At 47.6% G+C, this 20,810-nt stretch overlaps 1 protein-coding gene across 3 annotated transcripts in view; it reads left to right on the top strand.

Annotated features, from left to right (window-relative positions):
• NOS1 (nitric oxide synthase 1) overlaps positions 1–20,810 on the top strand; it is a 180,049-nt gene that overhangs the window by 64,120 nt on the left and 95,119 nt on the right. For 2 of the 3 annotated variants that reach the window (XM_072802687.1, XM_072802685.1), the window contains exon 1: positions 2,889–2,960. The exons of the other annotated variant lie outside the window; for it this stretch is intronic. The gene's annotated coding sequence lies outside the window, so the exon portion shown is untranslated. Of the gene's footprint in view, positions 1–2,888; positions 2,961–20,810 lie in introns of those variants that run through there. 3 annotated transcript variants of the gene reach the window in all.

The raw sequence follows: 20,810 nt of genomic DNA, 5'->3' as shown, positions 1-20,810 counted from the left end.
CCACAACTGAGGAGCTTTGGGGGACCATCACTCTGCACCGGAAAGACGGCACTGACATAGTCCCTCTGTTTCTCCACAAAGCGGCAGGCAGGCAGGCAGGGAAGACCTCACTTTGGGGTCGGTAGGACCTGAGTTCTAATAGATGCTTTTATCACCAATTCACTGGGTGACCTGGAGCAAGTCACTTTGCCCCTCAGAGCCTCTACGTTCCCCCTTGTACAATGGGAATAAGAAAAAGAGTCATCTCTTATGATTTGAGGATTCAATGAGTTATCTATAAAACGCTCCTTTGGGACTGACAAAATAATTAAATGCTCAATACAACATAGCCATTGTTCTTTCTACTGTGATTAGTACTGTCCTAGTCACCTAACCTGATGGAAACAAGCAGAGTTAGAGAAGGGAAGTCTCTGTCTCTATCTCTTTCTCCTTTTACTCTCTCTTTTGCACCCACACGCAGGACCCTTCATGGTGACAAGCTCCTCCTTTAGGCTCAGAGGCCCCATCCCCCCAGATCTCTGTCTGGACAGCTACACTTATCAAGCTTTGCCCTCAACTGCACCAGGACACGTGGTGAATGGGGTTTCTGTGTTCCTCTTCCCAAACCCAGGCCAACTCTGCCTTTTGCAGGCACAGTTCAGCCTTGGCCCTGACCCCACCATCTTGTGGCTGCCTCTTCCCTACCAACCACCCTTCTCCCAAGATCAGAACAGCAGGTGCTCCAGGAGAGGAGGGGCCCCGCCTTAGGCCTATTCTGGTCCCAGCACGCACACAGGCAGGCGAGGTAGCTGTTTTGAGCAGGTGAACGGCCAGCCCAGTAGAAAAGTGGCTTCCCTTCCCCGGGCTTCCTGCTTTTCCCCAGTTGCCATGGTAATTGAGGGGAGCAGCATTCTGAGTCTGACACCACTGAAACCCAGTGCTCAACTTTGAAATGGTTCAGACGAGGGAAGCTACAAGGACTCAGCCCCTGGATGCCCCATCCAACCTTTATGTCACTATTATTCTCCACGTTGGTATTTTTTCTGGCTACTGTTTACTGAGCACTTACTATATGTTGGGCACTATGCCAAGAGCTTCACCAGCATCATCCCATCGTAGGCATCTTCCCAATGAACCCAGACCCATTTCACCACTGGGGAAACTGAGGCTCTGGAACTTGCCCCGTGCAGCACAGTTAGAAAGTGGCAGAAGAGCCCTGGGGCCCAGAGGGAATTTCTGGTGTCTTCCTTCCAGTGTGCTGAAAAAAACAAAACAAAACAAAACAAAACAAAACAAAACACAGAGTTCCATGCTCCTGCCAGCTTACTCTTTACTCCCTCCTCCCATCCTCATCCCCCCACACCTCTCTTCCTGCCCCCAAAGTCACACCCCCTTCTCCCATGCCTGATGTGCAAGATGATCTGAAAAGCACTTATTAGTGACAAAGGGGCTGTAGGGGGGCGGGGGGGGTTCCTCTTTGCCTCTTCTCTGTACAACTCAGAAGCTGAACAGGCTTGTTTCCCTCCACAAGGCTGAGGTGGAAATCAGATCAAGCCAACCTGCAACCAGGTGCTCAGTGTGTGTGTGCGTGTGTGTGTGTGTGTGTGTGTGTGAAGTCTCTCTCTTTCCTTGATTTTCCCATTTGCCCAAGTGTGTGTGAGCAGCAGTAACAGTGAAATGCAAAATCCTTTGCAATCTGCCCAGGAAAAGACAGCTTTTGAGATGGGTTTATATGGTTACCCATATGTTAGAGCCCCTAAGAAAGGAAGGAAAGCTTGGATCTCTGTCTTCTCCTCCCGCCACCCCCCCCCCCCCAGCCCAGCCCCAGGCCTCTCCCCACCTGCAGGATGGGGCCACAGGTGAGCCAGGCCCTCAGCAGCTGCCAGGCCTAAGTGCTGCTCCAGGGAAGACCAGAATAAGGCAACATTTCCAGAACTGGCTGCCCGTCTCCCAGTCTGCCCACCCAAGAGCCAGGGCCAGCACACCTGGCTGCAACCTCCTGAGGGCCCCCCAGGGGGTTCTATCCCTGCCCAGCGTGGGGGGCTGTGGGGCCCACTGTCCCGTTAAGGAATCGCATCCCAACACTGATGTAGAGACAGAAAGAACCATCCCTGCCTCCCATGGGGCCTCCTCTGCCCAGAGAGCGGCCCTGTGGCCACTACCGTCAGCCCCCTCCAGGCTCCCAGAAACTGTCGTGGGGTGTGTGTGTGTGTGTGTGTGTGTGTTTCCTGATAGGAAAAAAAAAATGGAAATTAGGTTATATAAAAGATGTATGCTTCGGAGCCCAGAGTGGCTCTTTTAATGAGGGTTGCGACGTCTCCCTCCCCACACCCATAAACCAGCCGGGTTGGACGTCACCGCTAATTCGTTTCAGCGACGATAGGATAAAGGAGGGACATTAAGAAATAAATTCCCCCTCGCGACCCTCGCGGAGCTCGCGGCTCGGTCCCTACAGTTTCTGCCGCGTTTGCAGCCGCCGGGCGGGAGCCGCGTCGCGCCGGGCCCTGGGCTGCAGCTCGGAGGGCGGCCGGGGCGCGGGGGCCGGCGCCGCGGGTGAGCGGGGGGCGCGGGGAAGCCCCAGCCTGTCCCGAACTGGGGACCGGCGGGGCGGAGGGAGGGGAGGGGCTCGGAGGGCGGGGGCGCGGCGAGAGGGGGCGGGGAGGGAGGGATCCGGGAGGCACAAAGCGGCGGGGAAGGGGAGGGACTCGCGCGGCTCCTCTCGGAGGTGAGCGGTGCGCCCGGCGCCCTGCAGCCGCGCGGGGCGGCGGGCCCGGGCCCCGGGAGCGGGAGCGGGAGCGGGAGCCGGAGCCGGAGCCGGAGCCGGAGCCGGAGCGGGAGCGGGAGCGCGGCGGCCGCGGGCACCCGGGAGGAGGCGGAGGCGGAGGCGGAGGCGGAGGCGGAGGCGGAGGCGGGCCGGCAGCGGACCGGCGGGCGGGTGCGCAGCGCGAGGCGGCAGGCTCGGCGCCGCCGGACTGGGGCAGGTGAGTTCTCGGCCCCGCCGGCCCGCCCCCCCCCGCGCCCCGGGCTCCCCGCTCCCGCGCCGGCCCCGGGTGCGCACCGGCGGCGCTGGGCTCGCCGCGCGCCCCAACTTGCTTCGAGCGACCCGGTTCTCCGCCGCGGCGGCCCCGGGCTGGGGGCTCCGGGCCGGGTGGCCGCGCCCGCCGCGCTCCAACTTTGCAGGGACCCGCGTCGCTGTCGGGCTGCGCGCTCGGCTCCCGGCTGCGCGCCCGCGGTCACGCGGACCCTCGGCCCCGCTGGCAGCCTGCGGCGGGGTCCGCCCGCCCCCGAGCGGAGCCGCACCTGCCCGGCCTCAACTCCAGGCTTTCCTGCGCGCCCGCGGCCACGACGCGCCCCGGGCCTCGCGAGCCGCCCCCGCGGGCGCCCGAGGCCGGGGGCTCTGCCCCGGGGAAGCGCGGCTCCTCCTGGCTCCCAACTTCGCGAGCATCCTCGTGGCGCTCCCGCGGTCGCGGCGCGGCCGCCCGCACCTCTCGCTCCTTCGGGCCGGGCGGCTGGGGCCGTAAGAGCGCGGCTGCCAGACCCGGGAAAGTTGTGCCTCCCGCCCCGAGAGGCTCCAGGGCTCCCGGCGCGTCCGCCCGACCCGAGCAGGGCGCGCTGCGCCGGGATTTGGCGGCCGGCGGTGCGCTGCGCGCCAGGGCTTTGCTGCCAGGTGACCAGGGGTCAGGGCAGGGCCCCGTGAGATCCAGCTCCCCGGGCCCCCCGAAGGACCCCCGGGCCCGAGGCCCCGGATAGGGCTGCCCGGACTGCGCCCCAGACACCGGGAGCCCCCGCCTGCACCCCAGGGGCACCGCGGCCCGAGCGCCTCCCGCTCCGGCTCCCCGCGGGCTGGAGACCGCGCTGCCTGGGGTGGGCGCCCGCAGACGAGAGGCCCGCGCTGACAGGGCTGTAGAGCGAGGGCAGGGAGCTTCGAGTGACCCCTTGGGTTCTAATCCTAGATTCACGCTTCACGGGGTGTGTGGCCTCAGTTCTCTTGCCTGTAAAATGGGAAAAACGATTTCTTTCCCGTGGACTGTTGTGAGCACATTAAAATCATCAAAGTGTAGGGCAGGTGCTCAGTGTACAGAGAGTGTGGCTGACATTTTATTATTATAACGCCCCTGGACCGCATCCGGGAGGCTCTAGGGTCAGATGTTTCCTGCCACTGGAACTGGGGAATCCCTCAAGGTCCCCAGGCTGTAGTCCGTTGCACTTCCTCTAGTGCAACCCAGTAGCCCAGGAAAAGATGCATAGGGTTCGTCCTCGCAGATGAGACCCTCTCTAATCCCATAGTTTAGTTCAAACCCTTGGTGGAGACCCCTGAAAAATGTACAAGGGGCAGGAGAGGGAGCACCCCCAGGAGGGTCCCTTAGCAGAGATGTGGTGCTGGTGAGACAGCCCAGGGCACACAGTCTGGCCTCCAAGGGACTGGGATCTTGGCAGAGAGCAAGAAGGAAATAGCCCCTCAGTCCAGTCAACCAGAGAAATGAGGGGGATTTTCTCCTTCTACCCCTTTCTTCTTCTACCCCTTTCTCTAATTGATGTTGGGGCAAATGTTGCTCGTTCACAGACCCAAGGGAGCACTGATTTTCCCCATCGTTATTTTGAACTTAAAACAGGGAAGGGGCCTTTTGTGCCCCCTAGCAGAGTGGCGTCCATTCTTCTCTGCCCCTGGGCATCTCAGCAGATGGACTGGAAAAGCCTTGGCAAGAATCCTAGGAGAGGCATTCTGCCCCCAACACTTCCACTGCCACCACCCCAATCCTTACGACCAATCCAGGTTCCAGAAGCCCCTGAAAGAGTACACAGCTTTGTGCCATCTTCAAGGCCCAGTCACATACAAGATACCCCTGGAATACGCCAAGAATACTCCCCAAAACTCCCCCCCAGGTCACCAGTGCAGCGATCCGAATCCCATTTTGCAGATATGGAAACTGAGGCAGGTTAAGCCAAGAAACCTGCCCATAGTCACCTAGTTGGTAAGTGGGACAACTGGTGACCAAAGTCCCGGCTTTTGGATTTTTTAACTTGAAGGGGTTTTGCCCACATCTGGACACCAAAGCAGTCTAACAAGTACATGCTCCTGCCTTAGCACCCACAACCTCATTTCCTGATACATCTGCTCAGCCAGAGGCCACCCCAGTGGTCAGGGGCAGGACTGTGTCTCCAGAAATTGTCATTTTCCCAAAGTCTTTGACCACGTAGGGAAAGAGCAAGCAACACAGTAGAGAGATCTGGTAAGGATCTTTGCTTGAGGCCATGCCACTTAACCTCTCAGCTTTAGTTTCATTATCCGCAAAATGAGAACATAACTCCCCCAGGGTTGTTTTGAAGATTTTCTTCATAATGTATGTGAAAGATAGTCTGGAAACCATAGGTCTGTGCCAAGATTGGTGGCTGTAGGAGAAGGAAGGAACCCCAGAAGGAAGTCTCCTGTGCACCATTTGGGGCTAGTAGCGTCGATGTGGTTTCCAGACCGGTCTTCCCTGTGATTTTCCTGCCTCTTCTTTATTTTCCCCACATGGTCAAAGCAAGCTGTCTGGGAGGCTGTCATCCACAGAAAAGGAGCTTGCCGGAAAAGATGAGAGGCTTGGAATGGTGTGGTGGGGTAGTGTGCTCCCTGAGGGTCTCTGCTTTTGAGTCTCAAGACGCTGTCCAAGGTACCAACTGGACAGTTGTCCCAAAACTTTCCTACTGATGGGAATGCCAGTTTCCTGGGACATAGAGGACCTGCGGGTCAGTTCACCTGGGTATTGTGAGCACACACAGGTCTGGCTGTGCTGCCTTCTCCGGTGTATGTTTTAGAGCGTCTTAGGACAAGACTCCGTATACTGCCCATCATTCAGTTTCTGTGGCTCTGAGCTTTGGAATGTGGTTGAGAACCACTGACAACAATCTGTGCACATTACAACTGAGGGCCTTCTCCTATTAGAAACTGGAATGTGCAGAAGTTTAATTTGGCATTTTAGGACCAATTTTCACCTGGCCTGTTTGAACAAAGGGGCATGCTTCCCACCACAGGCCAGTGTGGGTTTGTGTGTTTAACCATACTGTGGCTGCAATGACTGGAGACATGACCATTTTTCTCATTCTCATACATGATAGCATTTAGACATTATCTAATCCAGCAGATGCCAAACAGCTGCCCAGTGCACTATCACCATCAGAATCTATCAAGATGCTGCTTAAAAGCAGAGATGCCAGATATCATCCCAGATCTAACAAGTCAGTGTTTTCAAGGGAGACCTGAAGTTTCTGTATTTTTAACAAGACTTCTCCAGCAGATTCCAATGCCCTCAGCTCTCGTCCATCACCCTCATTTGACAGATAGAGAAACCGAATTCAGAAAAGTTATGTGATTTGCTGAAAGTCACACAGCACTGTATTGACAAAGCTGGGATAGAACCTCAGTGCCTTGAATCTTTGTCCAGTGCTCCACTATGATAACATCATGTTTAGTCCAAGATAGAGAAGCCTCGTAGATTCCGAACTTAAAGGAACTTAATTACCTCTCTCTTACTCTTCCTCTCTCTCTCTCTCTTTCTCTCCCTCCCTCCCCGCCTCTCCCAGTTGTTGTCAGATTGTTCAGGAGAGACTGAGCAGAATTTCTTCCACTTTGACCTTGCTAAGCATCAGCCCTGTGTCCCCATCTAATGTTGGATGTTAGCCCCCGTGGCTGATCTATCTATCCTTTGAGAGCGAATTTCATTTAAAAGTGGTCTATTGGATGAAACTCTAGGAACCAAGTAATCACAGATGCTAATAAACCCTGTATAACTACCATTAACTTCACCAGAACCATTGATTTGAGCTCTTCGACAGCTGAGTCAGCCCTCCCAACCCAACCTTTGCAAGTCCGACATGTTTATGTCACTCACATGCTTGTACCTCTGAGCAGCACCAGTAATGCAGGAAAATTGAGTCTACTGGAATCTGTTAAATAAAAATGATCTATCAACAGAGAATGCCCCTAAGTCCCCAGTGCAGGGTGCAGCAGGCATGGATCACGGCAGAGGCATATTCAGTGACGATAAGCCGATGATGAGCAGCAGTTACGGGTGGCTCTGCGGCAGACGTCAGCACATTTGTCAAATGTGTGATGATGAGTGTCAAATGGCAGGCTCAGGGCCGGACCCCAAGGGCAGACACCCAGATTAGGGTAGTGTAAGACCTGCTCCGATGAAGCCTGCAGTCCGGCCAGGCAGTGGGTACCAAACAAACCGTGTACCAAGTGTGATGGTTGGGTGGGACAGGTAGCGGTAAAATGCGGCAGCAGTACCCAGGATGGATGATTGGGGGCATCAGTGCAGGGCTTCTCGGAGGAGGCGGCGTCGGTGCCGGGAGCCTGCTGATTTGTAGCATCTCCTCAGTGACGGGGTCTCCAGTGCCAAACTGGGTCAACTGCAGCCAGGTTGAAAGGCAGAGCACCACACTGAGAATCACGAGAGGATGTCATCTGGGGAAGCATCTGACACCAGGCCCTAGCACTTGTGGATTCCGTGACTCGGGGTGAGTGAGTTAACCTCTCCAAACCTCAGGTATCATTATCCATAAAATGGGGATTATAGCTACTGCATGGGGCTGGTAGGGGGATGCAGCGTGAGATAGTATGTGTGAAACTCTGGAATGGGGAGAGCATCAGGCTCATGCTCATGATCAGTACAAAGCAAAGAAATGCAAAAAAAAAAAAAACAAAAAAAGACATCCCCCCACTTCCAGTTAGCCAGCTGATGTGGACCATGCCTGTTCCCATCCCCCGGCCCCAATTTTTTCATCTGTGAAATGATCGTTAGGATTCAAAGGCAGCTCCATTTGGAAACCTGCAGATACGTTCTGTCTGGCTGGGGCTGGTACAGGGTTTGCATCTTGGTCTGGTTTTCTTTTTTATTCTTTTTTTTTTTTTTAACCGTTAAGTCCCAAACCCCACCATTAAATATTGTTTATGTCGCTTGCCTGGCCCTTGAATATATTTTCCATTTACAACCCCTGAAAGACCTTTTCTACTTTAACATTCTGTGGCTTGCCGGAGACAAGCATTTGCCCAATTCTTGTCCATCAGTGGCATTCGTGATTTCTGCTGACATTCCCCGGAGAAAGCCTGCTCTGTTAGCCCTGGAAACAGGGGCCATCTGCAGGGGTGAAGTTCTTGTTTCCAGACGGGCTGATTTTCCATATTCTGTCCCCTACCCTCACAAGATCACCTCTTCTCAGTTGGGGTTCCCAGGAAATATAGGTCTTCTTTCTGGCCATTTGAGATGCTTTAGGAGTCTTGCTCTAAAGGCACCTTAAAAGAAATCCCACAGATTATCACAATGGTGTCCTGAAAAGTGTCTTTGCTTCTGCTGGGAAACTTGGCTCACTGGCGTTAAATAATACTCAGGAATCCCTTCCTTATTCAAACCTAGCAGCTAAATTGGCTACTGTGGGGACCTGAATGGTGGGCCTATCTGGAACCTGTTTACAGGTTGAAATGAAGAAGGGAGAGTGGCAACTTTCAGATGCTGCAGACGAGCAGCTAGTGCTTCTCAGCTAGACGATTTCTTGTCACAGATGAGAGTCTGGGCAGCTGCTTCTTCATCTATCTAACGAGCCCCAGCCCTGTTCCAGAACCCATGGGAGAAGCTGGGGCATAAAGAAGCAGACGACACTATCCCTACCTTTGAGTAGCTTGGGTGTCCAAGAAAAAGACCAACTTGTCAACAACTAGAATGCAATGGGATACATAATATGGGCAGTCCATCCTACTTGGTCATTAAAATAGGCATATGGATCTCACTGTGCTATATTTCATTACAAGAATTTTAGGCATAAAAATGGAACCCAGAGGGATAAATCTAAATACTACTCGATAGCAAGTGACATATTTTGGGCATGTTTTTTTCCTTTGGATTTTAAGGCACTCTCGTGGCTCTGAATATTCAATATCCAATAAGGAAAATGAAAAATAATTATGTTCATGTAACCAGAATGCAGGTAATGAAAAGAGTCAATAACATCTATGTGCTAGTTTATTAAGATAAGTCTTAGCTGGAAAAACCTTCATTTGTCATTTCTTTCCTGGTATCACCGTAGTCACTGAAATAAAATCCTTTTATTTCTCACCAGGCAGGGTATAAAATAATGAGACAGGATGGATGTTTTGGGTTGATATGTTTATTGGGTTTGATTATTTTTTAACAAGGATGCAAAACTCCTACGTGTAGTAAATGTTTCCTTAACTGCTGTCTTCAATGCACAGGATTTCTTGGAGGGTACCTCCTTCAAGACTTGCCTTCCAAAATTATATATTTCTTTCTGACTTTCCTGAATGACAGCTCATTGGGCTTTTAAGGGATCATTTGCATTTCAGAAATAACACAAAGTCACTGGAAGCCACATTTTGTGGTTAAAATGGGTGATTACATGGGTTGAACTCGTGTGGAGATTTTGTTTTGAGGAGGGGCTCTTTTCCAAAACAATGTAGTATAAACAGACAAGCTTTTTTGTCTGGTTGCAAACTGATGTCTAAGCCAAGCATTGTGCCCTGTGCACTTCATCTTGAGACTCTGATGACGAGAACCAGCCCCATGAAGCCAAAAATCTTCCCGCTCAAGAACCTCTTGACAGCCTCTTTCCATGTGGCAGATTGGCTTCTCTCTCCTGAGCAGTAGGGATTAGATTTACTACCTCGATTGCCATTGTTTAACACACAACCTTAACTGAATATTTTGGGACATTTTATAAGGATAGTTAATTTTCTTCGGTGTAATAATGATACTGTGGATTTTGTGGGAGACTGTCTTTTTTTTTTTTTAAAGATTTTATTTATTTATTCGTGAGAGACACACAGAGAGAGAGGCAGAGACACAGGCAGAGGGAGAAGCAGGCTCCATGCAGGGAGCCTGATGTTGGACTCAATCCTGGGACTCCAGGATCATGCCCTGGGCCGAAGGCAGATGCTTAACTGCTGAGCCACACAGGGATCCCTGGGAGACTGTCTTTATTCTAAGATATGCATGTTTAAGAATTTAGGGCTGGAGCATCATGACATTGGCAACTTATTTTCAAATGGTTCAGCAAAAGAGAGCTGCAGACAGATGATAGATAGTAGCATAGATAGGTGAAGTCAGAGAGAGATGGATGGATAGATGGATATACAGACAGACAGGGCAAATAGGACCAATGGTAAGTTGGAAGTTTATAGTTGGTATTGTACTATTCTTTTCAATTCTCTGTGCTTAAATATCTCATAATAAGAAGTTGGGTGGCAAGAATAGCTTTAGGCTTTCCTCCGTGTTAAATTTTCCCAAGTTTCTTACGAGAATAACATTCAGCCTCCTCATCTCCGTCCCCCTCCCCACACACAGAGAGACACACACTCATGAGCGCTGCTTTTCCTGGAAGAAATAATCCTGCAGTTTAGCAGAATGTCACTGTTTTCCATGGCAGCCTTTCTTTACATTTTTCTCTCAGCATTTTAATTAGGGCTGTGAGTCACTGTGCTTTATGAAGGCTGGTGACAATGTCATTTACGGCTGTTTAGCATCCCAATCGAGCTCTCTTCTGCGGCGCTCATTACATCAGGGGCATTGAGCAGTGAGCAGGCGACACTTCTCTCTGTCAGCAGCAGAACAGGCTCCGGGCCTCTTGAGGAATTCAGAAATGAGCTTGAGGTTTGTCCCTGGAATATCTTCCTGAGTCCCCTATTCCATTGCTGGGCTTTATAGTTCTGGTGTGGTTTTGAATGCATTTCAGCTCCAGAAGGTGATCCAAAACTGAGCACTTGACATCCTTCTTGGAGACAGCAGGCTTTTCTCCCAGGCACTGGGGTCTGACTTGCCCTGACATCAGCTCTTGGATGCACGAGACACCTCTGGATATGAAGTGACAGCAGGAGGCAGGATTCTGGAGCCCTTCCAAGCCAGATTCGAATCCAGCCACTGCTACTTATTCATCCTGTGACCTGGGGCAGGCTATTTTATCTCTTTTTAAACCTCTGTTTCCTCTTCTGTAAACGTGAGGGTAACTCCACTTCATTGGGTTATCAGGACCATTAAATATCTGGTGCCTGTTGGGTGCTCCATATGTTTGTTCATGACAATGAGGATCGCCTGAGGATCATCTGATGTAGACATGCTACTCCCTTGACCATTGGGGTCACTGCTGATAGTCCTTATCCCTAGATCCAAGATGCAGTGGAGGTGAAGGTTTGTCAGCCAGGGTCCAAGCAGAACACAGAAGACACCTATAACTGTGCTACTTTGACTCCAAGATAATGTAATGAAAGTGTTATTTATGGATACAGTTTAAGATACTGACAAGGGAGAGTGAAGCATCCAGGAACCAGCAAGGAGGAGGAGAAGGTGATGGCCACCACAGGACTGATGGAGCAGGGGGAAGGAGCATGTTACTGAAGCCCTTTGGGCCATAGAATGAGGTGGGAAGCTCTCAGCAGAAGCTGTGCCCAGAGAGGAATGCAGACCTCTCCAGACCACAGCACTGGGATGGCATAGATCCCCCTCTCTTTCCTCCTTTGCATCTCCTTTGTGCCAAACCCAATTCGAAGCCAGAGGACATGGAGCCTATTGATAGCCATAGAGGTCAGCCCCCTCCTGGGACCCAGATAAGTTAGGAGAAGGGCAGAGGATGGATCAGGGGACAGAGGATGAAGAACAAGTATCCTCACACAGACATGGAAAAGAAGAAGGCCTCTCTGATAATCAGGAAGAAGAGCAAGCCCAACTCATCAGCTCTGAGCAGAAACATGCTTTCCTCATCTGGGATGTGCTAGAGTGTCTCCAGTTTTCAGTAGGATCCCCCATGAAATTCTCAAAACAAATCAGGTGTTTGCTTTCATTTCAAACACCAAAATGCATCCCAAGGTGCTTTGAGGAAATAGGAGTGAGCATTATAAAATCAAATAAACGATTTCAAGGCATTACAACCTAACCAGCAAATTTTAGGGTAGCATCTCAGGTAAATAAAGCCTCTGGTCTACTGAGGAGGTAAGGCTTATTGGAGAAGCTGCTGATATACGTTTGGTGTTCAGTCAACAAGTAACCAGTGTGGTATCTGTTAAATGTCCACTCTGTGTGGCTCTGAGCACATAGCTGGAGATGATGGCCAGGTGTGACATACCTGCCAGGTGTGCACCTTGTGAAGCAAGAGATCTTGAATGCCAAAGCAAGGCATTCTAGTGGTGGTATCCTAGTGACCCTGAAATTTCATTGCTGATCTTCAAAGAAAGTAGTAGATCAAACTTGAGGGAATTTTCTTGGTGAAAGCCACAGGATGGTGTAGAAAGAACCACAGAATGGTAGCCAAGAGGCTGGTAGGGGTCTAGCACCAATGATAGCACAGACCAGCATTCTTCATACACCTGCTGAGGGCTAGGTACTGTGCTAAGTTCTGGGCTCACCAAAGCACAGCTTTTCCAAAATGGTAAATTATGGTAAAATTCACATAACATGAAATTTCTCATTTTAAAGTATACAATTTAGTGGCATTGAAGACATCCACCAGGTTTTACAGCCATCACTTCTATCCAGCTCCAAAGCATTACATCACCCCAGTGGAAAGCGTTATCCCCACTAAAAATTGAAAACAAGTGTTCAGGCAAAAACTTGTACATGAATGTTCACAGCAGCATAACTCGTCATAGTCAACAGGTGGAAACAACCCAAATGTCCATCAACAGATAAACACAGTGTGGCCCAAATATCCATACAATGGAATAATACTCAGCTATAAAAAGGAATGACTTACTGATGCGTACTACAATGTAGATGATCCTTGAACACAGTATGCTAAGTGAGAGAAACCAGGCACAATAGGCCACATATTCTAGGATTCCATTTATACGAAATGCTTGGAATAGGCAAATCCACAGAATCAAAAAGGGATTGCCAGGCGCTGGAGGGAGATGGGGAGAGACTGCTTATCTTCTACTCATGTTTTAAATTTTTTAACTTTGAAATAATTTTAGACTTACAGAAATATTGCCAAATAGTGCAACAAGTCTCATTATACCCCTTTATCCAGCTCCCCCTAATGTTAACGTCATACATAGTTTTAGTACAATTATTAACTAAACTACAGACCTTATTTGAATTTCACTTTTCCCATGAATGGCCATTTTCTGTTCCTGAAGTTTGTCCAGAATCCCATATACTTTTAGTGGTCATTTTCCTTTAGTTTCTTCTGACCTGTGACAGGTTGTCACACAGCCTGTCTCTCCTGACTTTGACACTTGTGAAGATTACTGGTGGGTTTCTTTGGAGAATATCCCTCACTTTGAGTTTGTTCAATGCTTTTCTCATGTTTGGAACAAGATAGTATCCACTTTTTTTTTATTTGCATGTTAAATCTTTGTTTGGATCAATAATAGAAAAACGTAGCTGCCCCTTTGTACAATGATTTCATGGATGTTGTTCCTTTGGATGAGGCTTTAGTAAGTATTTAAGGTAGAAAGTGAGTCCGCTCTAAGGAAAAATTGTAAGCAGATGATAGCATAGGATGAGATACAGGTAATGGCACAAAGATATGACGGTGGCAAGACCAGCTGGGGAACCATGACGTCATTTTATGTAATCTTCCTAAGAGCCTTCCAGAGTAACTACTATTATTTGCCATTTTACAGCTGAGGAACCAGAGACATAGAGTTGCTAAATGTCTTACCCAAGGCTAGTCAGTCAGTAAATGGCAGAGTCAGCATTTGAACCCAGGACCTACCATCTTAACCATGACAATCCCCCATAAGCCTTCCTTCCCACTTCTGTGATGTCAGCTTAGATGCTACTTATGGTGGCATCATTCTCTTTTCTCTATGATTTTACTGCAGGGGGAGGTTTGCAGAGCTCTATTCAGTGAGGCCAAATCAGGTGAGAATGTATCACTCAGGGCTGAGGGAGGGGTGTCTTCTAGGGGCTTACCATACTGGCACAATAGGAGTTGAAGAGCCAGCAGGTTCATGTCACCCCAAAGTAGAGTCCCTAAGGAAAATGAATGGGGTCTTGGATGGCGTATTCCCTGTAAATGAAGAAGGGAAGCTGGTTACCATTCAGCTCTTGTTGGAATAAGTAGGCAGACTGGTTTGACATCCAAAGTAAAAGCTCCATTTACAGAGAAGGGCGTCACTCCGGGAAGGGGTTTTTATAAACCAAGTTGAGAGAAGAAGCAGCTATGGAATTAAGGATGACTATTATGTGAATTGCTCTACCACTCTCAGTAGCTTTAACCCAAGGAAAATGAGGGCAGAGTGAGCATCAGCCATAGGGCAAAGGCTGGAACAGATGCTCTCAGGAAGGTGGGCATCAGTCGAACACCCGGATCAGCCAAGGGCATCTATGGCAGGACCCAAGTCACTAAGCACATCTGTCCTTCCACTGAGCAGCTTCTAAAGATGACCTTCCTTGTTTTCCTTTAAAATTCACTACATAACAAGGGTCCTCATAGTCAAATAAACACCTACGGGGTCCTGGCAAGAAACAAATGAGTGAAGGAAGCTACATGGGGGCCAAGAGGAACTGGAGAGCTCATTCCCTATCTAAAGGGGCCACACCATCTACTACTCCAGCTGTTTGCTGACTTTCTGGAATACAGAGTCAGTCTTTTTTTTTTTTTATGATAGTCATCAGAGAGAGAGAGAGAGGCAGAGACACAGGAGGAGGGAGAAGCAGGCTCCATGCACCGGGAGCCCGACGTGGGATTCGATCCCAGGTCTCCAGGATCGCGCCCTGGGCCAAAGGCAGGCGCCAAACCACTGCGCCACCCAGGGATCCCCAGAGCCAGTCTTAATGTGCCTTCCAGTGTTCCAAGAAAACCAAAATTTGCATTTCACATGAAATTTCCAGTTTTCACGTGGTGGTAAACAACATGAAAAAAAATTTTTTTAGCTGTATTAACCAAACAAAACTCCTGTGTCGTGCCTACGGGCTGTTGTTCATAGCATCTGACTGGAGACTTTTTGAAACAGTGATATCCTGAATCTAAAGCACTTTTGTGCAGAACAGTTTATAGTTTAGGTGGAAATGAAATTTCGTTTGCGACTGCCATTTTTGCAGGTCACAAAATCATTGGATATCTGCAATTTTACTTGGTTCAACCTAATATTATTGCTCCCTTGACTCACGTGTTCTGCTTGAAGCTTCATGGACTGCAAAAAAGTAACATAGGCATTCAGAGGCAAACTTGACCAATGTTTCTCAAGCCATAATGTGTACACTAATCCCCTGGGGTTTTTCTGAAAATGCAGAGTCAGATTCATAGGGCTGGGGCTCTGTATTCCTAACCAGCTCCCAGGTTATGACTGCTGGTCCATGGACCACACCTTGTATAACAGGCACTAGACCATGTCCGTCACGGGTGATTTTACAAACTACATCGAGACACGCCCCCCTCTTTTACCTCTCCTTTTTCTGAATCCAGGTGTTTTTACCTGAGTGTGTGAAGTTTCATTTATTTGTTCTTTAATTTGTAATGGGCCATCTTATCACAGCTGCTTGACAGGAAGTGAGCCAATACTCGCCTTGCCAATAGTGCTCTGGATGTGGCACGATGGTCCAGTTCTCTACTGGTCCCCACTGCTCCCTCTCACCTCCCATCTGGGCTACTTCATTCAATAGCTGTGGACTCAAGAGATTGAGACTCTGATTTACTGAGCACCTATTATGTGCCAACCAACCTGCTGTGCACCAGGGGTACAACAGTAAACCAGAAAGCCATGATCCCTATCTTCAAAGAGCATACAATTTCATAGTTCATTTAGGATGATATGTTTTTGGAACAAAGTCGTTACTCGGTAAAAGCTGAGAAAAATGAAGGAGTTGTGGCCAGGATCTGTTATACTATGATCCTTACTTTTATTTTATTTTAAAAAGTACATTGTTTTTATAGCTCTGTTAATCAGTACTAAAAAACATATAATCAGGTTTTTATCCTAATTATAAATTTGATCTTTTAAACATTTACTTTGACAAGCAACTAATATGGGGTCTGTGGGCCCCTACAGGGCTCTAGGAAACCTGAAAAACTGGAATTGCATGCACAGCTTTTGTGATGATTTTCCCCCTCCCTTCACCTGTTGTGATATCTTTACACCCCATGTTATCAGTCCTGGATAGGCAGATGATAATTGGTGGTAGTTCACCAGGAAGGGATGAATGTGGACATACTTGATGGCTTGGGCTTATTTTGAACAATCAAGAAACAGTATAATAGACGTAAAGGGCATCTACAAAGAAGGCTGCATCTTACATCCTAAGATTAGCATTACTGTCAAATATAGGACCCTGAGTAAATTTCCTAATTTCATGGAAGAAACAAAGAAAATGAGCCTGTAACTTGAATTTGAGAAGAAATCACGCAAGAGAACAGGATCCTGGCTCTGACTCAATCTGTAAGAACCTTTGGCAAACCCTTCCCTATCTGTAAGCCTTGAACTTCTCATCTGTAAAATGTAGAGTTAATCTAGTGACTTCTACTCTTACTGGTTACTGAGTCATGGAGTGCTTAGAAAATCATATTATGGACTATCTCCTCATATAAAACATGCATATGCACAGACACAAAAGTTGTGCACACAATTCCAGAATTGTCAGGAATCCCCAATCCCTGCTGCAGGTCCATAGATGCCGTATTATGAGCAATTGAAATAGAAAGCCCTACAGTCCATGTCAGCCACCAATTACTAACATTATAAGTGGTGATTCCAGCCAAATGAAATAAAAATACATATTAGTATTTGGAAAATGGCAACAGCAAAGACTTTGAACTATCATTATTTATAGATGATATAATTATCTGCTTAGAAAAGATGAGGCTAAAATTTACTGGAGATAGTAAAAGAGTTTAGTAAGTAAAAAATAAAAAGCGGAGACTTTGAGCTCAAACTTGGTTTGAATCCCTGTCACTGACACTAGCTGGATAAACTTCTATGATGTAATTAACCTCTTTGAGCCTCAGTTTCAACATCAATAAAATGGGAATAGCAAAATCATGACCTTCATATAGATGTTGCAAGGATGAAATTAGATAATTCAATGAAGTGTTTACATATATAAATATTCAAAATATGAGGTTGAACTATAAGACAATGGTGAATTTGGTCATTTGCAAAACTGCTAGTTTAGTATAGTTCAACCTGATTAATAAAAATTAAATGAAAGAAATTGCTGTGGATAACTGATCATTTATTCAGTAAATATTTATTTTGTCCTGATCAGGTGCTAACATATTTTAAGAAGAGAGTGAATTATATCTTTCAAATCAAAGCAGACCTATGCTCCCTATGCAAATGTACATCAAACCCATACCTGCCTGTGCAAGCTGTTTTTCCTCCTGTCCTTCACCCTTGTCCCCACATCCATGCTGATATAAAGCAACTGAAAATGCATTTAGTCAACCTGAGAGTCTTGATCTTTTATTCAAGTTTAACCCGTTTACATTTATTGTTTTTGCTGATCCATCTTGTGGTGTTATTCTCAGCATTGTAGTTTGTGTTTTCTATTTAATGTATTTTCTCTTTGCTGAAATTCATCTGTAACTGATTGGGATCTACATGGATACTGTGATCTATCTGCAGGGAATTTCCAAGTTAAAGGAGCAGATATTATCACTCATCCCTTAAAAATAACCATTCTTACTTCTTTTTCCTTCTATGGGTACCTTTTGCCTAACCCAGTTTCCCTGCACCAGGGACACCCAAGTATGCCAAGCATGAGAGGAGAAACTTGGTTGAGTCTCAAGTTAACACTGAGCAGCAATCTGAAGGGTATCATTCTTGATGTCCCCCTTGAAATACAGACTTATTGCTACAACAGTTGACAGTCATGGTTTATAAAGTGCTCTTCACAGCACCTGTCTTATTGAATCTTCACAAAACCCCTATAAGTGGTTGTTATTACATTTTCAATTTTGCAAAAGAAATTAACATTTAAAGTGCTTAATGACTTGCCCCAAATCAAATAGCTGGGGAATGAGCCAAATCAAGTGTATATTTTCTGTAACCCCTCCCTTCATTCTCAGAATTATGGAAATAATGCTATCAGGAAATGTTGACTCTTGCAGTATACTAGACCGCAGTTAAATTATTTATTATTACTCAGGAAGGACAGTTTTATCAAATTAGTCTCATTCATTCTTATCCTTTCTTTTGCCCTATTTTTACCCTGCCCTCCTGTGCTCTCTTAGCCAGGAAATGGCATCATGATCCATCTACTTGTAGAAGCCAGAAGCTGGGAAGTCACCATGGACACCTCTCTCTCCTTTGCCCCCTCCATGCACTCAGTTACCACATCCTGTTGACCCAACCTCCTAAATATCTCTTAAACCTACCCACTTCCCCCCTTCCTCCCTTCACTATGCTAACCATGGTCATTTCTCATCTCTGGCCTGCAACAGCCTCCTAACTGGGCTCCCCATAGCCAGCCTTGCCTCCTCCCCACCCATTCTCCATGCTGCAGCTGGAGTGATCTTTCTAAATCTAAATCTGACCACAGAACTTCTCTCCTCAAAACTCTCCAGTGCTTGTCATCACTGTAAGGATAAGGTCCAAAATCTTTAACTTGGCTCTCAAAAGAGCTGCATGATCCAGCTTCTGAAGATCTCTCCAGCTTTATAAGACATTGGCTTGCTTCTCCTGCCACAGTGGAGAGGGCATAGGGGAGTCCCTCAGATGCCTGTTCTCTCCCTTCTGACTGCCTTCTCTCCTCCACCCCTCCCTTCAACCACTCTCCCCTTTAATCTGGCTAACTCTGCATGCTGACTCTTCCTCCAGGAAGCCTTCCCTGCCCACCTACCACTGAGACTGTTAGATGTCCTATCCATGCCCCTGTTAACACCCTATATTTCCACTTTGTTCTACTCACTGCATTTGTCACTAATATCTCTCTCCACCACCTTCTTTCTCCCTTCCCCCGGCAGTATGCTCCGAGGGCAGGAAAGCTGTCTGTCTTATCTATCCCTCCATTTCCAGTGTCCAGCTTCTTGTTGGCCCAGGTGGGAGCTGTATAAGCATTTATAAGGAGCAAATGGACAGTATGAATGGGGGGGAAAATGAAGGAAGAGAGGAAGGGAAGGAGAGAAAGGGAGGGGAGAAAGAAAGAGGAAAAGAGGGGAAGGTTAATTGGCATATGAAATATGCACTGACTTTTTGCAATGATTCCTAATAAGTGTTTCAGAGACCAATGGCAGTGTTTCATTTTTACAGTAATGAGGCCATCCTCTTGGCTGTGATGATGTTCACATATCTGGCCCAGGATAATTCATTTTCCTTGATACAATCTAAAGAGACTCTAAAAAGAGAAGTTTAGCAGTGCCACACATTTTGCATAGATTAACCCATCAAATGTACTCCCATTGAATTCTCCCATGTAATATATTGGTTTCTACCTTAAAGGTTGTTCCTGTTTTCCCATTGTTCCCATTTTATAGATGACTAATCTGAGGCTAAGAGGTGGTAGACGTGGGTTGCAAACCCTTGTCTTGTGGCTCTAATGCTCATGCCTTTGACCACTACGTGACACCTCCAGCAGTGGAGGATGTCTGGTGCACAGGGGGAAGGGGGAGAGGAGACGTGCATCTCTGTGAATTTTTGTGCCACTGAGGGGTGATGGGAGGAATTTAATTACCTTAGCCCCAAACTCTGGAGTATTCTGTCTCAATGATGGATATAGTGCTCTACAGATGGCTGAACTCACTCATAAAAATGAGCCTTGCAAAATGAAGATAAAATAAAAACTCTATAATACCCCAGACCTGTTCCAACATGGGGATAACAGCCCTGTGGCTCTCTACTGATGATGGACTGGACCCATGACATCCCTGTCCTGCCCCAGTGGTGTTGACTCACCACCAGGGTCCAGGGCCTGAGTTTCTGGCTGCTTCTCTTGAGTTCCATGCCCTAACATGCCGAATCCTGCTCCTTTGGTGTTCCAAGGACACGGTGACAGGCACCTACTCTGCTGAAAAAGTAAGACCAATCTATGTGTCTGCAGCTTTCTCTTGGTTCTTCAGCAGAGTGCTTTAAGCAACATATGTCCACTTGACAGCATAGAAGACCAATAGGATAATGGCTGCTTGTGTGAGAGTTATTCATAATTGTAGTGGGAAGAGGGTTCATCTGTTGGGCACTTACCATAGTGTATGGCATATTGTAAGAACTCAGTTAATATCAACTATTGTTCCATCTTCAAAGATACCCTGAAGAGATGCTATTATCATTCCCATTTTATAGATTCAGGAACTATGGCTCAGAGAGGGTAAGCACCTTGCCCACCCACCACCACAAAGCCAAGTGGAGAAGCTAGAGTACACATTTAAGACAGTCTGACTTCAAAGACTGTGATCTTTTTTAATATATGATACATAAACATAGTAAAAGATGAATAAATAAGTACAAAGGAACATACCAAAAAAAAGAATATACAATAAAAAGTAAGCTTTCCTCCCATCCCACCCCAGGCCTTCCGGTCCCCTCTCCAGAACCAGGCACTGTTACCAGTATCTTGGATGTTTTTCCAGAGATTCTCAATGCATCTCTGAACTTATATGGAAGTGGGAATGAACACATAGGATGGATGTGTAAATATATTTATATGCCAATGCTCTCCACTTTGTAAGGTATAACAGTGTATCTTGAAGACCATTCCCCATTGGTCCTTTTAGATCTAATCCCCTCTTATGTCCTGCCTGCACAGGCTCCCATTGTAGATACGTGCCATTGTTTATTTACTCTGTTGATATTCTGAACAGCCCTGCAAGGAAGAGGCATGTGTATATCTGTGTGTGTGCAAGTAAGGATGTTCCTTCTAGTTTATCTGCAGGAGAAAGTCCTAAAAATTGAATTGCTGGGACAAGTA

Source organism: Canis lupus, chromosome 27, assembly GCF_048164855.1.
Source record: "Canis lupus baileyi chromosome 27, mCanLup2.hap1, whole genome shotgun sequence".
Taxonomy (NCBI): Eukaryota; Metazoa; Chordata; class Mammalia; order Carnivora; family Canidae; genus Canis; species Canis lupus.
The sequence above is the reverse complement of the archived record's forward strand: the minus strand, read 5'-3'. Positions and strand labels throughout refer to the sequence as shown.